This window comes from Tympanuchus pallidicinctus, unplaced genomic scaffold (genome assembly GCF_026119805.1).
Source record: "Tympanuchus pallidicinctus isolate F22 unplaced genomic scaffold, pur_lepc_1.0 scaffold1, whole genome shotgun sequence".
Classification (NCBI taxonomy): domain Eukaryota; kingdom Metazoa; phylum Chordata; class Aves; order Galliformes; family Phasianidae; genus Tympanuchus; species Tympanuchus pallidicinctus.
In genome coordinates this window covers 102216135-102239101 of record NW_026294618.1, presented here as the reverse complement: position 1 = coordinate 102239101, position 22967 = coordinate 102216135, and the positions used below count along the sequence as shown (strand labels likewise).

Genomic DNA, 22967 nt, shown 5'->3' with positions numbered 1-22967 from the left:
AATACTTTATTTTGGAGATAAGCATTAACAATAAGAAGATGAGGCTCATTTAACAAGAACCATATGGTCTCATCCTGCTTTTATTTCACTCAGTAGCAAAGCTCTGATGATCTTTTGTGTGTGCAAGATAGGGATTGCTGTTAATAAATAAGAAAACAGATTCAAGGTAGTTGTTTGAAATTAAAAAGAAACAGTAACGTCTGATCTACTGTTGCTTTTTAAAAGGTATGAGAGGGATAGTTCTAATCCACAAAATGCTATTTCAGGAGATTGTAACTGAAAGGAAGTGGGATTAAAGGTGTTTGTTGGAAAACAACTTCTGATAAAATCAGGCAAAAATCCACTCAAGATTGAGTTATCAACCAGTGTGAAACCAATACACAAATTTCTCCAAGCTGATTTGTGGCTGGGTTCATTCCATAAAAATGTTTGTATTTTTGTGGTGAGAAAACAACACCCTGTTTAAAAGTAGTTTTAACTACACAATTTGTTCTATTAGCAACTTAATCAGAGGTAACAGCATTTCACACTCGTTTCAATGTAATAGCAAAATTGAGTGATGCAAAAAGAAAAAGCAATCTGTGAGAACTGCACTGGAAAATCCTGCTTTGGGAGCTTTTCAAGGATGTAAAACATTGTCTAGAGCTTTCTACTTTTATGGGTAGGAAGTAGAAAAGAAGCAAAGAGGGGAAATCTCATTCGTACCACAGTTGGAAAGTTGCAATAAAAATGATAAAACTCATCACTGCAAACTAATTTTTATTTCATTTTATTTTTTTACAGCAGTTCAACTTTGTTGTTTTGGTTGCAAAAAGGCAGCAAGACGGAAGCTTCATTTATCGTAAAGGTAAATAAGATAAATTAAAAAAAATAAGATTTGAACATGGAAAAAATGTGCAGATCTTGTACTCAGCAATTCACTTCTGCCTTTGGAGATAATACCAATCCTATTGATTTCCATATGCCTGAAGACAGCTCAGCAATATCAAAATTGCATTGTATTACATATTTAGATACCTAGCAGAAATGCTGAGTCATGGCCTGAAGCAGTGATTGAGCACCTTGTGAGAAGGCAGGGCCAACCCAGGGTAACTCAGGTGTATGTAATGTGCCTGAGTGACCAGAAGATGTGGAGCCAGAATCCTTTCCAGACCCTATTAAAGGGTTGACAGTAAAGGCAAGGGGGTTTTGTTGGAGATTCCTATGTACTGGAGGTCTTCTGAAGGTAAGCAGATTCTTTCCTTTGTTCTGTGTCCGTTGCTGTTGCATTTGAGCATATTCTTACTTGCTGCACCCCAAGACTTCACTACTATGCTGTCACTGTCCTTGCTTTACTTTCCATTGCATTTATAGCTTTATGAGATATGTTGCATTTCTAACTGGTTTTGCTGCCAAAGGTTATGAGTTTTTCTTTCCTCTTTGTATTAAGATATAGCAAATAATAGAAGCTGAGGGAAATGATAGGCAGTCATAAGGGTTCATGTGCTCAGTTCAGCTGTCTTAGTCTCCTCTTTTCACTTGGAATATCCATTCTCCTTCCTCAGTACTTTTCTTGCCATGGTGGCAAGGCAGTCTTTCAGCCCCCATCTGAAAAAAAGCAGGTTTCCCAGCCTGCATTCCTCTACACTGGGAGTTGTTTCAGGGTAGACCAATGGTGAAGGCAATCCTATGTGCGCCCTACTGGCTGACTGTTTTCATGATGGATGTGTATATGAAACATGATCCTCATCCAAAGCCCTTCAAATACTAGGAGGTTTCCTGCTTCACAGTTGAGGGCAGGCTGTATACAGGTAAATCCAAATTATCAGGATTCAATTTTTCCCAAGTTTTCAGCAGTTTTCCAGCAAAAGTGAATGAGAGGTGACTTCTGCTTCCTCTATTTATAGGGGCAGTATTCATTTGCAGTGTTATGGGTAGGCAGCTCTGCTCCCCAAGTGGGACTGTGCTGCCTCACCACCAGTTCCCCAAAACTGGGAGAGAACGTTCAGTCCTCTCCCTTTATCCTGCTGACTCCCTCACTTTTCTCCTCCCCAAGCAGCAGGGATAGCTGAAGGAGCCTGTCATCCTTTTATTGCTGTTTCTAATAAACACATATGGTGATGCATATAACAATAACAACAGCAAGTTGCTATTGTTCCACACACTGCCATATGTGGGCTGTCCAGTGGCTCAGCGCGGCGCTGCCATGAGCAGCTGTGCTGTGAGCACTCAGGAATGTCGATAGCCCAAAGAGAAAGGAATGGCTGTGAGGATTCTGAGCCTCGCAAATGGTGCTTCTGCTTCACATGCTGCTGTTGCTAAAACAACTTCTTGAGTGTCGTGTGCCAAAAGTGTAGACGCGGTGTTAGTCACCACAGAAGTTTCTAAGGTGATTAAATTGCTAACGATTGAGATGTGGAGGCCTAAAGATAAGCTGGGACCCTGTTGAAGCAAGCTTTGCAAACCAAAATGAGCATATAAACTGCATATACATGTTCATACTTATGTGTGTGAGGTGTGTACGTTTATACTATTTGTATTTCCTTTTGACACCAGAGATGCAGAAGTGATGGCTGCAATGCTTTGCCTACCGTCAGTGTTTCTCACAGTCTTTTAGGTGCTTCTATTCCCAATATTGTGTTATGCAGTGACCTGACAGAAAAACAAACAGCCCATATGCATATCTTCATCCTTCTGTGAGTGTGCTGATAGGAGAGAAACTGCAAGTAAGAGAAGAGACAAATAAAGCTTAAAAGCAGGCAACCTTTTTCAAATTTGGACAAACACCATCAGGCAAGCATATCTTTATTTAAGCACTTGAATAATTCAACTATTTTTTAAATTTCTTTTAATGAGATGCTGAGTACCTACTGTAAATAAGAGGAGAGAGAAAATTGTAAAGGATCCAGAAGTTCAACTACTTGCATATGTCTCTGAGCATGGAGTTTGGAAGTTGCATTTGAATATCACAGTGTGAGTGGTTTCGGTCTGCGTTTGTGATGCAGGGCAGGAAGTCCTCAGCACTGCACTCCTTTTGCTCCTTGCATAATCACCTGTATAATGGTGAGATTTCAGAGCTATGGGGAGAGCTCCTGGCTCACCAGGAGATGTGGCATCTGCAGTTGCAGTGCTGTGAGCTGGGTCCAGCCACTGGGAACCATGAATGTTTTTACCAAGTCCGTGAAACCACAAACATTTGCATTCTCAAACATCCTAACAAAAAGCACAACTTTTTAGCATCTGCATGACTTACTTTTCAATATTGTACACAGTAGCCCAAGAAAGAAAAGAAAGAAAAAGGATAACTTATATTTACTCCGGCTTCGGCAGTTCTCTCCAATGGGTAGAGCCAAAATGCCTGTGCCAATCTTTCCTGGAGTAACAAAAGGACAGATTTCACCCCCTGGTAGATGTGTATGGCTCTCATTTTCTTCAGGGAGTGGTGGCAGGACTTCAAAAACAGCCTGTGCTGAGGCCTGATTCTCAGAGGTCCCGCACATCCCTGGTTCCTGTTGGCTTGTAAGCGATGTGCAGCCTGAGGTTTTGCTCATCCCTCAGATGAAGCTTTCAAAACTCGTGATGTCTCAGCATGAGTCAGTGTTTTATGTAACCCCAGCTTGCATTCCTCCAAACCCCTCCTGAGCTCAGAGAGCTCCAACAGCCAATCTCAAATTCTTCTTCCTCGCAGCTGACAGCATCATTCCCTGATTGGCGGCACAAGAGGCTTCTCAAACCCTTCCCAAGGCTTTCTGGAGCTCTGACACAACTCTCCCGAACGCTGGGGGCCTGGATCACTGCCAGGAGCAAGGCTGGGGAAAATCTGGGCTGAAAGAGGGAGCTCCTGGTGGACTGCCCCAATGGGAAGATGATTACTTTCCTATACTCAAAACAGAAATGGCCATTTCCAGGTTTTTAAGCTGTTTTTGTTCTTTTCCTTGCAATGAGATTGTTGGTTGTTTTTTTTTTTTTCTATGTTTCCAGAGGAGAAACAGAACAAAAAAAGACCTCACATTTTTAATGGAAACATGATAGGAAGGGAAGACAAGTGAGTTCCACTCATTTCTGGTGGAGCACCTTGAGTATCAGCTTTCTTTCATGACTCAGCTTACCAGGCTAGAGGTGGGCATCCAAGCAAGCTTCAGGAGTGGCTTAGTATACCCTGATTATTTTTTACCATTCTATGTGAACACATTGAGAAATATGCACTACAAACGAGCAGATAAAGCAGCAAGAGAAAGCAGGAAGCTAAACACCTCCCATTCTTCCATCCTGGTTGATTTGCAATTAAAGAGTGCAATATCTTGGTTTGCAATTGTGATTTTCTATTAGTCATGATGTGTTATAACCTAAAACCTAAAAGAGTGGTCAGGTGCTGGATCAGGTTGCCCAGAGAGGTGATGGGAGCCTTGTCCTTGGAAACTCTCAAGGTCATGCTGGACAGGGCTCTGAGCACCTTCTGAGCTGCACGTGTTCATTGCAGGGGGATTGGATCAGATGACCATTAGGGGTCCCTTCCAACAAATGGTTCTACATTTCTATCAGAATGGCTGTCTTTCTCCCTCCAAGATAAAACGCAAGTTGACTGGAGCAATGGCTTTTGGATGTTGAGTTGAAGACATTGCTGTACTGGAAACTTTTTTCAACGTGGGAGAGCAGAGCATGAGGAACATTAGTTGTTTGATGCAGTCTGTGAGATATTGCTGGGAAGGGTGCTGGAAAGGGTCAGGAGGATGGGCATGGCACCTTCTCTGAGCAACTGCAGTATTTCATGGGCAGTCTCTGCTTGCTGTATTCGAACAGAGTCCATGCATCAAGGGTAACTAAAGAAATAGTTTAGAAGCAGATTTGGGGATAATTTTCAGGTGGTGTTGTCTTTTTTCTTCATTCAGATAGGCAATCACTTGCCATGTGGATGCATGTGTGAGATCACTACCTCAGATTCCCACGATTCCACACAAATGCAGCCCTGTGACACCTGACCAAACTGCCGTTGGGTGCTGCAAGCGCTGGCCCTGCTCACGCCTCGATTCTGGAAGCAGTGAAGTAGTTCTTGCTCTCATTAGATATGACCTTACTGAGATATCTCTTGGCTGCAGAGCCAGTTTTGGGAGTCAGGAGGAGCTGATGGTCTCTGCAGTTCAGATGCAGCTCTTCCTTTCGGTGGAAGCGTTGTCATTAGTTATTTCCAAGTACATACATTTTTAAATATGTATGGTCACAGCCAAGTTTCTTAACTGTGATTATTGTAGAAAGCAAGGCGCATGAACTACACCACTGGGATTCCACTGCTGCTCGTTGACCACCAAAAGATTCTGCACCAATCTGGAGGTGTGAGCACCTCCATTCCTCTGGGAAGGGGCTGTCTTCACACTTTTTTCGCTACTCTATCATCTGGCCCTAATAAAAGTTGTAACCTTTCCATTGATGCATCACCTGGTCTGTGTGATACGTGCATTGCAGCCTGCCTCCTGTCTAGGCAGTAGCTCAATGCATTTTCCTTGTTTTCTTTCTAGAGAATTTGAGTTGACCCTCTTGCAACTTGCTTTGCCTATGGTCTACTTTGGCTTTTTTTTCCATCTGCAAACATTAAATGCAACCCCTCTGCCCCCCTCGGTGCATGTGAAAGCAAATGAAATAAATTGTAAAGTAATGGGGCTCTCCCTTCACGTTTACATCTTAAAACTTTCTGTTGAGATCTTCCAGCAGTGTTTGTGAATGCCCTCTAGCTCAGTGCACTGAGGGCTCAGTATGAATTTATTGATAGTAGCTGGAAGAAAAATGGAAAACTGAATGAAATCCCTGGAGATACAAGGTATGTCATGAACTTCCCAAAGTTATTTGCAAATGTTTTCTGCCAGTATCAATAAATCCCTCTAATTTCAGGATAGGCTACATTAATTATAGGTTGGCATCGTGCATGTAAAGGCTGCTGAAAGTTATATCTGCAATCTGTCATGTTCAAATTGTGTGTTCATATGGAATATTTGTTATTTTAATACGTGGGCATACATACGAGCAGCAAGAGCATCCATGATGTTTTAATAGGCTTTTATTAGTCGTACTCTCCTTGTAATCTTGTTTTACAGTATGTGCGCTCAATGTGTTTGTGTCTATGCTCTTCATGCACACATCGTGGGATGCCAAAACATCATTCTGCTTCCTTGTTTCCAACCACTTAGTCAGGCATTTGAATGCTTTCCAAATCTTGTTAAAAACCAGAAATAGCACTATCACTTCTTGTTCTTGCTGGGCTGTGCAGAAGAGGGCAGATGGAACGGGGCTGGGGGAGCAGTGAGGGGGTCCATGGGGGGTATGGGACCCAAGGTGAGGGGCAGAGGTAGGAAGAGCCTTGATGCAGTAAGGCCAAGGTCTGCTCTGGAGCTCTGTACTGGGAAAGTGGGGCCTGGTTTTGTTGCAATGATGCTCCATGTGCTCTGCTTCCAGCTTACAGGGCTTGTGAACCAACACTTCCCTACATGTCCAGAAAAGACAGGGCACTCATCTGAGTTGAGGAGGGTTGGCTGTATTTAAGCTTTATGCTACATCTGTTTTCTTTGCTTTTTTTTTTTTTTTTTTTTCTTTTCTTGGTTGTTTTATTATGTTTTGTTTTTGTTTTCCCCAATAAAATGCGAGGAAATTTGATTAAAATCCATTTTATTTTTTCACAGCTTTATTTTTCTGATATTAAACTAATCAGGCAGACTCAACCTAGGTTCAGTGGGTGCTGTGAATGTGCATTTCTGGTGAGGAAAGAATTGCTTCTGAAAATATTCCAAGTATTTCAATCAGGTGCATCCTTCCTAGGACTGTGTAATGGGCTGTTACTTCTACAGAACATGTTCTCACTGCTTCAATTTTTTTTTATTTTTTTTTTATTTTTTTTTTTTTTTTACATAAAGTAGATGCTTTCTAGCATGTATCTCTTAGGTAGTAAGGCATCAGTGTAGTGTTGGTTGGATCTTAGGAATAGTGCTCTGATTTACAAAGAACAATACCCACGAGTATTAATTAATTGGATGTTCATTGCCAGCAGAGGGACACTGATTCCCATGGAATGCTCTTGCAGATATGGAGTCTCCAGTATCTATTGGGGCCACACCACAACCACCTACATCACAGGAGACCACTGGGGCATTGCCTTGCTTCCCTTTCTCCATGGGATGGGAACACCTTTCCAGATTATTTCAATGGGCCAATGTCTTTAAAGGCTTCTATCGGTGCAGCTAGCCTCTGTAGGCCTAAGAAACAAGGATGGAAGTAACATTGCCATCCAGAATAACTGATTTTCCAGCTGGTTTTCCCCTCCAAGCTTCTTGCCCAGATGGCAGACTGGATTCAAGGCCTTCTTGCTGCTCCAAAAAGCATAGGGCAATGTTGAACCACCCCATTTTTATTCTGTGATCAGTGCCATCTGGGATGGAAGACATGCCATGGACGCATTTTAAATTGCAATTGTGAAATGCAGTAGTACATACATATTTATTTGTTTGTTTATCCTTTTAAGCAGAAGAGCAATGACCCCATTTAGGTCAAGAATAATGCACTCTTCAGAAGTGAAATGTATTTAGTAATAATGACAGTGGAGGAAAATATCTCTTTCATAAGAAAACCTGATATGTAAACACACAATGCAACTTAGGGCACATCTTCGTTTCACACTTGAGAAGTTCATGCAAGTGAAGAAAATTCAGAGATTTTTTTTCCTACCCCCAAAGAAACATAATCCAGAGTTTATATCAGATGGTTTATGGGAGTTTATTGGAATATCCAACAGGGTTCATGTAGTGTGTCATAAGGTAAAGCCTGTTCATTGGTGATTTACAAGCAGTGTGTGCCGGTGTTACTGTAATTTATAGACCACAGATGGTCAGGGGGTGCCCCTGCTGACTTGGAGCTGAATAAGAAGCTGAGCCCTGCGTGTCATCTGCTGCGGGTACCTCCGGCTCACTTCCTCAAATTAGCCCTGGTGGGGATCTGCCTCCTGACTTGGAGGGTCCCAAGCCCTCTGCAAGCTGAGGTTGCTCTGGGAGGGGAGGAACAGTGAATGTTTAAGGGTGGGGGGAAAAAGAGCAAAAAAAATGAGAACATTGGAACAGCACTGGAGGAAAATTGCTTTCTACGCTAACAGCCTTCCTTCTGAAGGTTGGTACTTCTTGATGGGCTTCTGTCACTTGTTAAATGGAGAAGGAGAGAACATCAAACGCCCCTTCTTAATCTCTTCTAAGACAAACATCACCACCACCAAAATTTATATATATTCATAAATCTCCCTTGTAACAACCTCTAAGATAGATCCTATCTTTGTTCACATCACTTTCCCCTTTTAGGTAATTGCTTGTTAATGGCGTTCTGCATTTTACTAAGACTTACGCCAAGTTTACCCAAGTCTTTGCTTCTTTAAACCTTGCTAAATAATTGCCTCATTACCACGGCACCTCGTGCTGCTTGCATGGAGACCCACTGCTCGTGGAGTATCGTGTTTTGTCAAAGCAGCTCGGAGCTGGGAGGACAATTTGGGGTTCTTTCCACGCTTGACACCTGTTGCCAAATGCAGTGAGAAATGCCTCCATGTAAACACACATCCCAGTTCACAAACAAGTGAGTGATTTCTTTCTTCTTTCTCAGAGATCAAAGATGTAGGAGAATTTTGTGGCTTCTCTAGTTAATAATGAGAAAAGAAGAAAAACATTTTCTTTTCCTTATCCAGACGATTAAAACAACCAAAAAAAAAACCAACAAAAAAAAACACCCTATAGACAAAAGGACCAGAAGGAGAGCTGTAATGGAAATAAAATTGACAGCCTCTCAAAACTCAGGTGGCATTTTCCTTTTCCAGTTAATTACAGTTTTAATTACACGGCTTCTTGTGACTCCTTGATACCTAATAAACTAGACTCTGTGGGGCGGCAAAGTTGAGTTTTGCTTGAACTGCAGGTGTAAGGCTCAGCATGAAGCATAAATCAACTTCTTAAACATGTTCCCAGGGTGTGTTCAGGCTTTTTCTTCCTATTTGCTTGTAAAAAATCACATCTTTTCACCATCATTTGTTAAAAAAAATACGATTGGAGCCACAGTACTGCAAGTATTAGCTTTGTGTCTTAGGTTGTAAGAATCCCCTTCCAGTAGGGAAAAAAAGGATTGGGTTTTTTAGGACTTCAGCCTGATGGTTTTTAAAGGAGTGGTACATTACCTGCATTGCTTCTCTCATTATCCTTTCTTATTTAAGATAGAAAGGGGAAATGCACTGAGAACATGAAAGCAAGGGGAGATTGGGCTGTGGAAAATAAGGGCTGTTCAGCCTGTAGGCAACACAGGTTGGATTTGCCTTTTGTGTGCTGCCCTGTGGGTTGCTGCCGCCAAAGGCTGGGAATAGATTCCATGTTTCTCAGTCGTGGTGATGCTGAAGTCATACTGGAGACATGGCACTGTAGTGTCACCTGCCCTGTGCTGGTGTCACTGCCACATAGACTTCTGTGCAAGTCCCAGTCCTTGGGAGTCCAGAGCCACAGACTGCTGAGGCTTTACAGCCCATAGCATGAAGCCAAAGCTGGCATGTCCCAGCCAGGCAGCCCAGCCTGCCTAAACACCAGCCTCAGCTTTCAGATCTAAAGGGGGATGTCAGGAAGTCCAAAACCGTGCTGCCAATTCAGAGGGTAAGAAGAAGAAATCTTCCACCCTCCCAACCAAATAAAATGTCTCACCATCTTTATCAATTAGTTGTGGTTGTATTTTTGTAAGCACACAGAGAGGCAATTACAGAGTTTCATTTTTTCCAGAGAGGGAAAAGCAGGGCAGAGCTAAGGGAGTAAAGGAAAGGAGGGGAAGCAGGAGGCAGAGGAGCAGGAGTTTAAAAGAAGACACAGAAGCCCCGTACATGAGTGTCTTTCATTCTAGCACTCCAAGAGGCATGGAGAGCAAGAACAAAGAAAAAAAAGACAAATCAAATATCTAAAATATTTTGGTTCACAACAATGAAATGAAGCAAAAGTTCCCAGCTGAATTGGAGTACACGTTCTGTGTGCTCTGCAGTGTTTCCTATGAAAGCTTCCAGGGCAGCAGACTGAAACCAGCGTGGGTATGAGGGCGAGGGCTCTGGTTCCCCCATGAGTTGAGCTGCCTGCCCCTAGCGCCAAAACTCTGTTGCTGCTCAGGCACTGGCAATGCGGCCTGAAGACTTGTAATGCAGCTCCAGCATGGAAAACGCTGGAAGGCTGCATTTAATAATGGCAGAACAGACTGCATGAAGGAGCATTCACCACAGAGAGACCCTGTTGGGAAGGCAGCCTGGAAGAGGTTTGTTTCCCTTCCAAACTGATCACCAGTGCTGAGAACCCCATGCGTATCGGCACAGGTCTGTGCAGCACACAGCGTGAAGAAGCAACAGTCGTGTGCAACAAAGGCCCAGGAGATCCAGAAGACATTGAATAAAATGTCTGAGGGGAAAATATTTGCTAGCCCAGGGCTTGAAGGAGACTCAGCGGTTCATGAAGATCCCAACTCGGTGACATGTGACAGCAATGGCAAAGGCTCTGAAAGATGGGTATGTACCCAGCCAAGGAGCACAACGGGAAGATCTATTGCTTTTGGGGATCTATTATTTTCTGGTTCAGGTAGTCCGTCTAACCAACCAACCAGCTTGGCTTGTTTTTAAGCTAGACCCTCTCAAACTCAGCACAAGCTCACCTGAGCAATCTCAGTTTTCTAACTTTCAGGGGGAGTGTGAGTTATGATTTACTGGATCGCTCTGGCAAACACAATGTAATAAAAACCTGACCTGTCTGATGTGTATGGGCTACTGTATTATAAATATTTAATAAGTTGTATGGAAAGAAAAGAACTATAGGGGTTACAGGAATCATATTAAAGCAACTAAGTAAATACAAAGAAGGTTAAAGTGTCTAACTCTATACGCTTTAAAGGCTAAAGCAAACCAGATCTCTTTCTAGATTCTTTTTCCATGTACAGCGGTAACTGGGCTGCATAAAAATAAGGCGAGTATTTAAAGACAGGAAAGAAAAAAAAGAGAAAGATCTAAGGCATTTGTTTGGCATTGATAGCAATTTCAAAAAAGCCCTGGAACATTTAAAGAGAATTAGAAAGGATTTGGCTGGAATCAGAGGGGGAGCACTTTCCATGGCTGGGTGTGTATTTGGGTATCTACAAACTGCCTACATTTGAACGAGCAGAACAGCCTTGATCATCCAGGGCTTTATAACCAGAAAAAAAAGGCTCTCCTGTTTGGGCTCTTTTTTTCTCACTCACACATATCCAGATTTTCATTCTTCTGCATGCTCGATGGTGAAGTAACATTTATTTTGGCACGGAGCTTGTGCAGTACTTGGAAGGGCCCTCTGGGGTGAGAAGATATGGTGCACCCGCTGGGGTGAGCAAACCTGCTCTACTTTGGGAATCATTCCAGGGGGAATTTTGTTTCTTTTTTTCCATCCTATGTTGTTTCCATGGGGTGGATATACAGTAAGTCTGAAGCAGAAAGGCAAAAACAAGCAGGTGTGCATGCATGCCCTTCTTCCTGCTGTCTCTTTGGGGAAGAAGCCTACAGGAGCTTTTCATTGCCATTTGACGGGAGCCTGAGGAAATCTTGAGCTGGTTTTAGGTCAGGGAGTGTATTTCCTTACAGTTTCCTCTAGAGATGGTTATGGTTTTGTGTCCCACATGCCTATCTCTGAATCATGACATGGATTCCTGCTGTGAGCCTTGGAAGAGGCAATGATGCTGCAGTGGCTCTTTTATTGAGAGCAGCTTTCTGCACACCCCTATGCTGGCCAACTGCAGCCAGTGCAAAGAACGCTAGATTCACCTATCCGAACGTGCACCTTTTTTACTGATGACCTTTATTTTTTTTTCTTTTTGCAGTATTTTCTCTGCTGCAGCTATCATCCTAAATAACATCAGCCCACCAGTGGCAGAGGCTTTACAGTGCAATGGAGAACTATTTTGAAGGTACAAATCACTTGACCTAAAGAATCTCCCTGGAGTGTCAGTGCTATGCACTACATTTTTGCTCTGCTGAAGCCTTTATTTAGCACATGCTAAAGAACATTTAACATTTAAAGATCCCTTCTGCACATCCTCCAAATGTCTCCATCCTTTACTCCTAGATTAATATGTCTTCTGTGAAAATGAGATAATTGATTGCAGAGCCATATTATTTACAAATGAAGTGTTGTTCTTATATTGACCTTTCGTTTCTATAGCTCAATACTAGTTCTTGTACAGCATTTGTAATTAGTGAGATAGTAACAGAATTAGAAGAAACAGAGGGAAAGAAAAGGAGCTCCTGTGGATGCTTTTAATGAAAGGAAACTTCAGGATGACTTGCCCTTTTAAAGCTGCAAAACTGCACATAATCAACACTAATAAAGTCAGTGGCTTGAATATGCACAGAACAGCAAAGCTTCTCAAACCGGTACAGATGAAGCATGGGTGCTGCCATCAGTGATGCTCTCTCATGAGAGCCACTCCTGGGCTTGGAAAAAGGTGAGATTTGGGGAATAACCTGCAACTTATCCTTCTGTGGGTCTGCTGCAATTCCCCTGTAAGTGCCATGGTCTGTTTTCAGTGGCAATGTTAGTTATTAGCCCTATAGCTCTAAAGGAACTACTGCGACTGCAGAAGTGGTTTTCCTATATAAATATATATATATATATGTATATACATAAAAGCAATGTCTGTCAGTGAAAATCTGGGAAAAAAAAATATTTAATTTACTTTAATATGGTCACAAAGGAAAAAAATAGGAGTAAATATTGGAAGGAAAGCTGTAGGGGTCCTTCCAGCATCCTATGGATGCAGACAGGTAAGACACATCACATTGAAGAGGATCTTTTTCAGGGATGACTCTTGTCACAGTGACATGGGCTCACATGCAATGCCCGCTGAACCTACAGAAAATAATAATAATAATAGTAATAATAATAATAATTCAGTACTCGTTAGGGAATACAAACGTGCTGCTTTGTTGGCTGCATTGTTTGCTGCACCTACTTGAACCACGGTATCTCCATTTTCTTGTCAGGGAATCATAGAATCATAGAATCATAGAATGGCCTGGGTTGAAAAGGACCACAATGATCATCTAGTTCCAACCCCCTGCTATGTGCAGGGTTGCCACCAGACCAGGCTGTCCAGGGCCACATCCAGCCTGGCCTTGAATGCCTCCAGGGGGGCACTCCCACTTCCTTCTTATTCATCTTCTGACACTATGGAAATGCCAGCAGTGATGCTCCACTCCTACTGAGCTCTCATTCCTATTAAATGGCACCACAAGGAACAAAATTTCAATACAGCTGAAGGAGATGGCAGCAAGCTCCACACTCCCAATGCCCTCATCTCACAGCATGGAAAAGTCTCTACATGCCCTGGCCACCCCAAATGACTAGGTTGTATCCTTCTGCACACATTCATTCCAACCAGAACCAGGATGCCAGGGCAGCTGCCCCTGTACAGTGTACAATATACATTCCCTAGTGTCCTGGGGTGCATGGACCCTCAGCAGTGGGGCTGGTGGGAGCACACCAGCTACCTGGGATCTTATAAATCTTTCAGCTATCAGTCTTTCAGAGCTCCAAATGCAAAATCCAGCAGCCCGGGATATCATGTGGATTTATGACCTGGGATTTATGAACTGGTCTGGATAAAATAAGAACTGACTTGGCTTTTTTTTTTTTTTTTTTTTTAAAAAAAGGTTTGAGGAGAAGAAATAGAAAAAATGAAGACACGATTTTTTTCCTCCTTTCAAAGCCTGTTTACAGAAACATGTGTGCATATGAATGTATATATTCAATTATTTTGACTTTTGTTACCTGTGTGTTTCCTGCTCCTGGCTGAGGCCAATCTCTCAGGGCGTCCTGCCTGCTGGGGCAGCAGGAATCAACACAAATTGCCCCAAAATCACAGTCTCAAGCCATTCCCTGCCTGCTTCTAGGCTGGGAAAGGTGCTGGTAAGTTCTCTGTGGTTTTTGAATGCTTGCAAGCAGTGGGATGGCTCCCTATATTGACACTGCTGCAGCTCTCACCCTGACACTTCCTTTCATCATTTTTTTCCTGAGATAATTTTGCAGTCCTTGTTCTTTTTCATTGATGGCAAGCTGTGTATTTTGGGGTGGAATCTGCAGTTGTGTGCATGGTTTTGCTTACACCTATGTGTCTCTGTGTTATTAATACATGCACTTATTCATCCAGCAATAAGCATTGTTGTATATAAGTATGTGTGTATGTGCACAGTATGCATGTATATATATACATATGTACTTCCACATCTATGTATCTATTGCTGCATGCCTGTATAACAGTGCACACAGACATTTATGAGCATTATGAATGGTTCGTGTATTAAGCCTTTGATTAGAAACCAATACAAACTATCACTTTTTATTACTACTCCCCAACTGTATGTACTTTGCATGATCTTTTACAAGCCCATCCTGAAGGACTTTCTCTCCTTATCTGTATTTCATGGCCTTCATTTCAATTTGTCTTATCTTAAAAACAACAACAAAAAAGAAAATATGTTATTTACCTCGGTCAAGAGGAAAACTGCCAGACAGATTTTTATTGTCTCCTGCTCAACCCTTTTGTACCTCTGCCCACAATTTCTGGGTGATTATTTTTCAGCAGTTCTCAAGTTAACTTTCCATGTTACAGATTAGAGTTACTTCTTAGGGAAAAAAAAAGAAAATAAAGAAAAAAATGTACATTTACATGTATATATTCATACATACGTAGCCCAGATTTTCAGTCTACCACCTTTTCCATCCCCTCGGGTGCGGACTTGTCTGTGAATCAGCACAGCCACACTGTGCCCTCACCTTCACCCAGCATTGCAGGAACCTTTGTGTGCACCCATCAACCCATCTAGAAGACATAGGATGCTGTTTGCCCTGTGCACGTAACCTCTACATGCTGATAGTTGTTCCCTAAAGCTCCCACCAGCCCCTTCAGAAGGAAAGGGCTAGGGAGAAATGCCCACTGAGAGCTCCTGGCGCTGCCCCTACTGCAGATAGAATGTGACACAAGCACAAGGACACTGAGATGATGCTCCAGAGCAGCTGCTTATTACTCTGCACAAGAAAATCAATTTTTACACCATTTCTGATGCCTGGGCAAGCTCAGGTGAAGCCACTTGCCCAAGCCAAAGAGCTCAAACCAAGCCATGAAGTAGCCAAACGAGTGAAATGACCGTAGCCCTTGGAGCACAGCCTGGAATTGCAATGGGCTCAGCTGAGAACATGTCATCAGGATGCAGGAAGCCAGGAAGGGCTTGGCGGACAACATGAGCTCTTTGGAGGAGAGCAAAGCAGGGTTTCAGTGGCCCATTGTTGGTGGCAGTCTGGCTAGCTTTGCTGGAGCAGCCACTGTAGGGTGAAGCAAGAGGTTGCGGTTTGTTTTTAATTACCAGACATTTAAAGTGTTTTTCAGCATGACTCACGTCCCGGGAATAATTGAATTTGGAGATTTTGTTTTCAGTGCAATCGAGGAGTCCACACCGCATCTGAGAAGTAGAAAAAACTGTTGCTTAAACTGTATGTTATTTGCCAGGTATGTGTGGGCAGGGCAGCCATCTCCCCCGGTACCTAACTCCAGGTCTGAGCTCCTCTCCCAATTGGAGGCTGAGGGAGGGGATCGGTGCAAGGCACCGTGCCTGGAGCCCCCTCTGTTCAAAGGCGCCCAAGGAGATGGAGCTGGCCTGGGGATGGCTGGAGGCCACACAGACGGGAAGGTATGTAGCAATCCATTTATCACTTTGCAAATATTAGTGCTGCTCGCATTTGCTGCGGCAATATTTCTTCTTGGAAATTGGTGAAGTGAGTAATAACAATGTTATTTATTCTAAGACCTTGGAGCTGAGAAGCAATAACAGGGGGACTGTTCCCTTGAAAGCTTCAGAGGTGCTGGAAATAAAATGGGAGGGGGAGAAGGAATCAACCAACAAAGGGCTGGGGAAGAGAAAGGCACATCAGAAAGCCACAGAGATCTGGGGTTTCATTTCATTGCCTAAGAAAACCAAATGCATTTTGTGAAAATTTGTGCACAAACAGAGGGCAGTGGTGGGCATTCTACATGCCCTGTTGGCATGGTCATGGAGCTGCCGCATTGCCTTCGCCTTGCTTTGCTTTTATTCCTCATTTCTCCCCCCCTTTTTTAAACTTTCCCCCTCTCTGCATGGCTTATCTGAATATATAGGGCTGCCCCTTGCTCAGATTTATGGGTCAGGGCAGCACTGTGTGTATTTACAGTCTCCCGACCTGAAGACCTACAGCTGAACAAGAGAAGGAGGAAACCAGGGCCCGTTCCATAAACAGAGACAGATACAGGGGGGAGGCAGGAGGAACTGCCAGCACTTAACATTTTTAACTATTTGGCCAAGCAAAGGAATTAGTGATTAGATTAGAGCCCAGGAAAAATGAGAAGAGGGGTGAAAGATTTCGGGGGGAGAGAGCCAGGCCTGGCTGGGGTTTGAGGAGTGCAGAGTTGGGGGAGTGCAAAGGGTTTTCCACTAGAAGTCAGAGGGTTTACAGGCGGCTGTGCAGGGTGAAAGTGAGATCCAAGTTCTTCAGTGGGAGCTTTGCTTCTTTGGGCAGAGCTGAGGAACTCCTCCAAAGTGCAGTTATGCTCAGTGCAGAGGTGAATTGCTCAGTCTGTGTTTATTCAGGTACTAATTGCCCCAGATTAAGGAAAAGAAAAGCCTTGCTCGGCCATAATAAATATTTCTTACATCTATGGTTTGTGGGCAGAAGTTTAGTTCAGATGAGACATTTTTCAAAGGACCCTGCTTCTCTGACATGAAAAGCAGCAAAAGTGGCAACAACCTGGAAAATAAACAAATGAAACGCAACATACGTAGAGGTCACAACATAGCACAAGTATATCAACATGATGAACAGCTTTGATGAAAATGGTAAACAAAACCACCCTCTCTTCCTGTGGCTTGTTTTACATTGCAATAAACCACCGACTCTATAACCTATCAGAACATGCTGAGATTTTATGCATCATTTCCAACTACTATTTGAACATTTGGTTTAGAGTAGTCATGAACTATAATTAATGGGATTTTTTTTTCTCCCTGATAAAAAGCGTGCTTTATTGGAGTTTATTACCTGTTGGTCCAAAGCACTGTAGGTGATATGAATTCATTGTGTGGTTGAGGATAGGGAGAGGGGAAGGGGCCTCATGGCAACGAGTTCACATCCACAGGAGTTTCACCCAGTCACTGCCACCCGCGATACCCATGCTATGTGCACGTAGTGCTGCTCATTCCAAAGCCCAATTAAAAGCAGCAGAAAAGCAGCGGATGCAATAGGAACGTGACCACGCTGCTGTTGCCGTTGTCTGATTTTGCATTTCCATCACTACTTTTTGAGCTGTACCATGTGCCTGAGAATAGCAGAGCTCAGAGCACGGGCATCACACGTCGACATCCCTGCTCATGCAGAATGAGACCCTGCAGAAACAAGGGGATGCTGCCCGCTCCAGATGCCAGCCCAGTGCAGCGCTGGTGCGAGTGAGCCAGTAGCGCCGAGACGCCAGGCTCAGCCCGCCGTGGGGAGAGGAGAAAAAAAAATACAACAGGCACCACAAAGAACATTGAGATGAATGGCTCTATTTTATGAGCCATAAAAGTTTTATTCATCTTGACACCGAAACAGGTTTAGGCAGCGAGTTGACACGCCTTAAATAAATAAGTGGAATTAATTCCCCAGCTCTTGAAACAATAGCAGCGTGCATGTCACGCCGAGCGCTGCCCCATTGTTTCCCGTGGCTGCGCGATATTGATATTATTTGTGTTTTTCCGTGCGGCTTCCTCTGGGGCCTGGTTGATCCACTTCAGATTCTTCCCCTGTTTTATTAGAGGTTGAAAAAGGTTCAAGACCTGGTTGTACCGCGGCTCCCACCGACAGCTCAGGAACCAGTTTGGCGTCTGGTTTGTCTGTTGTTTTACTGCTGACCTTCAGCTCAACTTTCCCCCCTGACCCCAGGAGGCATCTATCATGACAAGAGGCTGTTTAACACAAATGGTGCCCATTTATAGGGGAAGAAAGTCAGAAGATTTCCTTTTTATGAAGAATTTGGTTTTTCACCCCTCTTTTCTCAGTCACCACAGGTGAAATCCCTCCCAGCAGCTGGCTTATGAAATAATGCGAGGGGAGGCCGTAATGAGCTGAAAGCACCCTCAGCTGGAGATAAATATATGCAAATGAGATGCACAAACAAAGGAGCCTGGACAGAGAAATATCTGCAATTCCAGCAAAATGCTGCCTGCAGCTAGAAGATGAACAGCTTTGATAAAATGGTAACAAAAAGCACCTTTTTATCCTCCAGCTTGTTTTACATTGCAATAGACCATTGTTATTGTAACCCAGCGGAGCATGCAGAGGCTTTCTGCGCCGGTTCAAAAAAAACCTGTTTAAACATTTGTTTTTAAGGCATTCAGGGGCGATGATCAATGCGCTGTTTTGTTTTTCCGCCGGCTGGGGGTATCGCTGCTCGGTGCGGTTGGCTGGAGGCTCCCGGTGCCATTCCCGGTACCTGTTGGGCTCTGCGCGGGGCTTGGGTGCGCCGAAATTTAGGAGCTCGTGGAGAGAACAGAGGGCCAGCGGGTGGGGGGGGGCACGGAGGAGAAAAGCCAGGCGTGAGGCTTCCCAAAGCAGCACCCGAGCAGGCAGCGTTAATGAGCGCAATCAAGCCTCGGAGCAAACGCGGAGGCAGCCATCGAGCATGCTGATTTTAATAAGCTTTTTAAAAAGGCGATTGCTAACTTTTATAAAAAGTCTTCTTGTTATCAAATGTAGTTGTTTGGGGTTCCTGCGTTGCCAAAACAAACACGGACACTAAAATATGCTTTCAGTATGCAGAATTAATGTATCTAGATCGTGTTTTAAATTAGCCCTGCTTTGGGTGGCGGGGGGTGGAGAGCGAGGGGCTGCCTTCAGATGACTTTAAGGCATTTTTTAAGCAGGGTTGGTCGCTCCCAAATAACATCTTTGTATTCTCACCTCTGCCCTTACGGCTCCCCATATGTGTCCGTACGGATGACTACAGAAAGCAAGCCCCATCCCTTGCCATTAGCTGAAACGCGGAGAGAAAGGCAGAGCAAGGCAGCACAGCGATGCCGCGCAGCCCCGACCCTGACAGCACCATTACATAGGTTGTTACACATTTATAAAGGGAGCACAAACACCATAAAGTTTGGGCAGCCCTTTGCTCGGGGCACCAAGCACAATTTTTAGAAGAAAAATAGACTTACCTCTTAGGGGAAAAAAAAAAAAAAAAAACATATATACACGTAAAAAATCCGTCTCTTACTACGCTATACAGCTATGGTACTTAGAGATGTTAGAGAAGGCAAGTGTCGGATTTCCCGATGTCAAGCAGATCTCCTAATTTTTCACAGCCTCCCGTGGCGATTTTGGGGCCAGAGCGGAGAGGAAGCGGTTCGGAGTGCTGCCCTGACCCCTGGGAGCCGGCTGCTGCACCCGGGCGCCCCGGCGTGGGGCTTCAGGAGTTAATGGAAGTTGGTAGGGCCGGGAGCCGCTCTTTTTGCAGCCCAGGTTTGCGGCGGCATAATTATGTTCAACCGCTGTTGTTTGAAAAGGGCAAGCGGCATCTTAGGCGCAGAACAATGAAATTACAGCTGAGATTTAGGTTAGCAAAAGCCGTCTTCTGCAAGGCTTTTATGATTCATTATTTCCCATTAAATACAGTATTAGAAGTGTACACCAGATAGCTCATGGTTGCTGCGCTCAGAGCACATTATCTATATTACACAGGTCTGGGGAGCAGAATTAGAAAACTTTGGGGGAATGAGCAATATGTGTTTGCTGATAGAAGTACCATATGGCTCATCTTCCTCAATTGCTTTCATTGCAACTCCGATGCTGGAGAAATTAAAGTTTTATTTGATGTGGCACAGCTTAATGAACTGTCTTCTGTTAGGAAAATTGAATATGTTTCCTGTTATTTGAGCACAGAGCCCTCATGGTTTTGGCTGATGAGGGATGCATTATGTATTGTTTATTTAGCATTTTGAAAACAAAAGCAGATATTGGAGGTAAAATTGATTACCACAGGATGCGTTATATCATCCCATTTTTCTTTCTCTCTTTCTTTAATTTACAGCCCTGCCTATTATTTTTACGACGGCTTTTTTTAGTTTTCCCCCCCCCCTCCCCCTCTCCCCCTGCCCTGAAAAAAAGGGGTTTGGAGGCAGAGTGCATCTCTCGGCTTTGTTTAAAACCAGCATTACAATTTTTAGGGCTTCGGTTCCCTACGTGCTCCCTGTGCATCGACCCAGACAGGCTTTGTTAATGCAGCCCCGGTGCTGCTCTTCTGCCTCAGCAGGGATGCAGAGAGGGGAGCAGCCCCCAATCCCCCACTTCCAGAGGCGCCAGGAAGGGTTAATAACTGCAGGATGGCGGTGGCCGAAGGGGAGGGGTGGATGTAAGGGAGCATGAGGTGGAGCGGGCAACATTACCTGCTGCTTTTGCATCATTTGTGTGCAGCAGGAGAGAAGTTGGCGATGGAAAGGTGTCTTGGATAAAGGGAAATACATATTTTGTGGTGTTGATTTTTTTTTATAATGCAAGCACGCACTAAGGTGTGCGTTCCCTAGCAATACCATGGGAGTACTTGTTCTCTCATAGCAGCCCTGCAGCAGGAAGAATCATATTTGCTCTTCAGGTTTGTGAGAAGACAAATGTATTGAAATGTACTCCGAAACTTCAAGGGAAAAAGATAATCTTTAGGCTATGTTATTCATATCAACCCCTCTTCTTGTTGCTGATATCAATCTCTCAGCAAAAGTGAGGAGCAGGGAGCCCAGAGGCAGACCTAGGCAGGCTCTCGCCCTCTGCTCTGACAAAAAGGAGATTTGTCCTGGGTGCCCCGGAGGACGCTGGCACCACACGAGACCCAAACCCCATCCATTATCAGAGAATGTCCCAACATGTTTACAGCAGCGGGCACAACTCCCATTGACGTCAGCAGGGCTCATGCTCCAGATGGGAGGGCAGGAACCTGCCCCACACCTTCCTAAATGCGGGGGAGAGAGGGGAGGAAAAAGAAGAGAAAGAAAAAGAAGTCACTAGTATTGGAGAGAGCACGTTGCTCTTGAAAATGTCTTGGAGCAAAGTGGTTCAGCAAAAGCAGTACAAACAGTGACTATAAATATTTTCCATTCTGCTTGGCTCTTCAAACAGTGCCCTGCCGTGATTTCAGATGGGCTCAAAAATAAATAAATTACAGCAGGAGCCAGGGGGGAGAGAAGGAGAAAAAGGGGAGGGGGGGGGGAATAAAGGATTACACTGCAGCCAATGCCGAAACCGCAAAAACTTCATTGTCAGACAGATATATTTCCTGGGGAAGAAAATGGTACATTTTTATGAAAGGCTGCTCCGTGACAGGAGCCTCCTTTGAGGAAGACCATTATGCATTGTTATCAGCGTGGCATAATTTGACTGTTGACAAAGTATCTGTGGCAGTGAGAATGAAAGCAGTTAGAAGTGTGGCGGGTTGTAATCAAGAAGATGCTTAGCTGTGCAACGCTGCATCTTGAGCAGATTTGAATCAACATTGCCTTGAGGGGACACGCACCCGCACACGCGCGCGCGCACACACACACACGAAAGTCCATTAATTTTTAGTGGGAAAATTAGAGTGGCACTTGATGAAGTGAAATTTGACATGCGTTAATTGCTCCGCAGCTCTCCTAATTAGGGATTCTTCAAATTCTTTTACTGCTGTCAGGCTGATGCCGCATTGTCTTGGCTGGACAAGTGATAAACCTGCAGAGTGGGCTGAGTGAGGCACTGAACCTGAGCCCATCACTCTGCGGGTTCCACGGGAGGCCTGGGCAGGGCACTGGAGGACAGGGCGAGGATGGGGAAATCCTTCTTCGTGATAAATAAGGATTGGCGCTTTAACAGAGCTGACTGAAAAAGATGAAACTGAAGGGAACCACGGAGCGTGCCCTGAAGTGGTGAAGCATTAAACAAACCTTTCCCCTCTGTTAAATCTGCACCGTGCAGGACGTGTCACCCAGGGCTCTGTTTATAGTGCAGCAATCAGAGCAGCTCGGTGCCTTTCTGCCTGCAGTGCGTGCAGTGCCACGCGTGGGGCTGGGCCCAGCCATGGCTTTTTGTTGCTTTTGCTTTTGTTTTTCCCTTCCCGCTCACTCCTCCCCTCCCTTAGCCTCTGACCCCCTCTTAATTCATTAACATATTGAATTTTTTCAATTTTCCATCTTCTTGCAATAACAATATTAATGCCGGGGCCGAGGCCTGATTGGAGCTAAATTACTTGTTACCTGCTGGCATTTATTTATATGGCATTGAATTATAAAGCTTTGCTATTGTCATGCCTTGGGCGAATTGTTTATGACACCAGTAATAGGAGTAATTGTTATTGTTGAAATTACCTGTCAGCTACCCATAGCAGTGGCCCTTGTCCCACTGACAAATAGTGACAGGGGAGAGGGATCCTCCGCACGTCCTCCTGATGACTTCTCCTCCGATAATAAGGAGTGCAGGGCCTCTGATAATTTGCCTGTCACTGCTGAGCGCAGCTCAGAGAGAGTTGGCCAAATTGTTGTCATTCACTTTGACAAAGACAGCAAAACGCTCTGGAGCAGGAGGAGGATTATCAAAATAAATGAAAGCGCTTACACGTCCTTTGTTTTGTGTTTTTGTGCGTGTGTGTTTTTCCCCTCCTTCTCTGCTCGCCCGCCTTTATGCCGGGCTGTAGAGCGGGGACCTGCATCGTGCCCGCATGCCTTCCCCACAGCGTGGGGGACGGCAGGGCTCGTGCTATTTGCTTTCTGCTGCTTTCAAATGCATGGGTTTCTTACTATAAAAGTATTCTTTTTTTTTTTTCTCCCTAAGGCTGCCCATGTCTCAGGAATCTCAAGATAAACACTTGGGTGGTGTTTCTGCAGGGCAGATATCTTTGGTTTGTGTGTTTTGTTTGTTTTT

At 44.2% G+C, this 22967-nt stretch overlaps 1 long non-coding RNA gene across 1 annotated transcript in view; it reads left to right on the top strand.

Annotated features, from left to right (window-relative positions):
• Positions 1 to 22666, top strand: part of LOC128076332 (uncharacterized) — an 81579-nt gene extending 58913 nt beyond the window's left edge. Inside the window, exons 6-8 of the long non-coding RNA XR_008204352.1 lie at positions 11854 to 11940; positions 13685 to 18292; positions 19394 to 22666. This is a non-coding gene — a long non-coding RNA (uncharacterized LOC128076332). The remainder of the gene's footprint in view (positions 1 to 11853; positions 11941 to 13684; positions 18293 to 19393) is intronic.
• Positions 22667 to 22967: the final 301 nt, after the last annotated feature.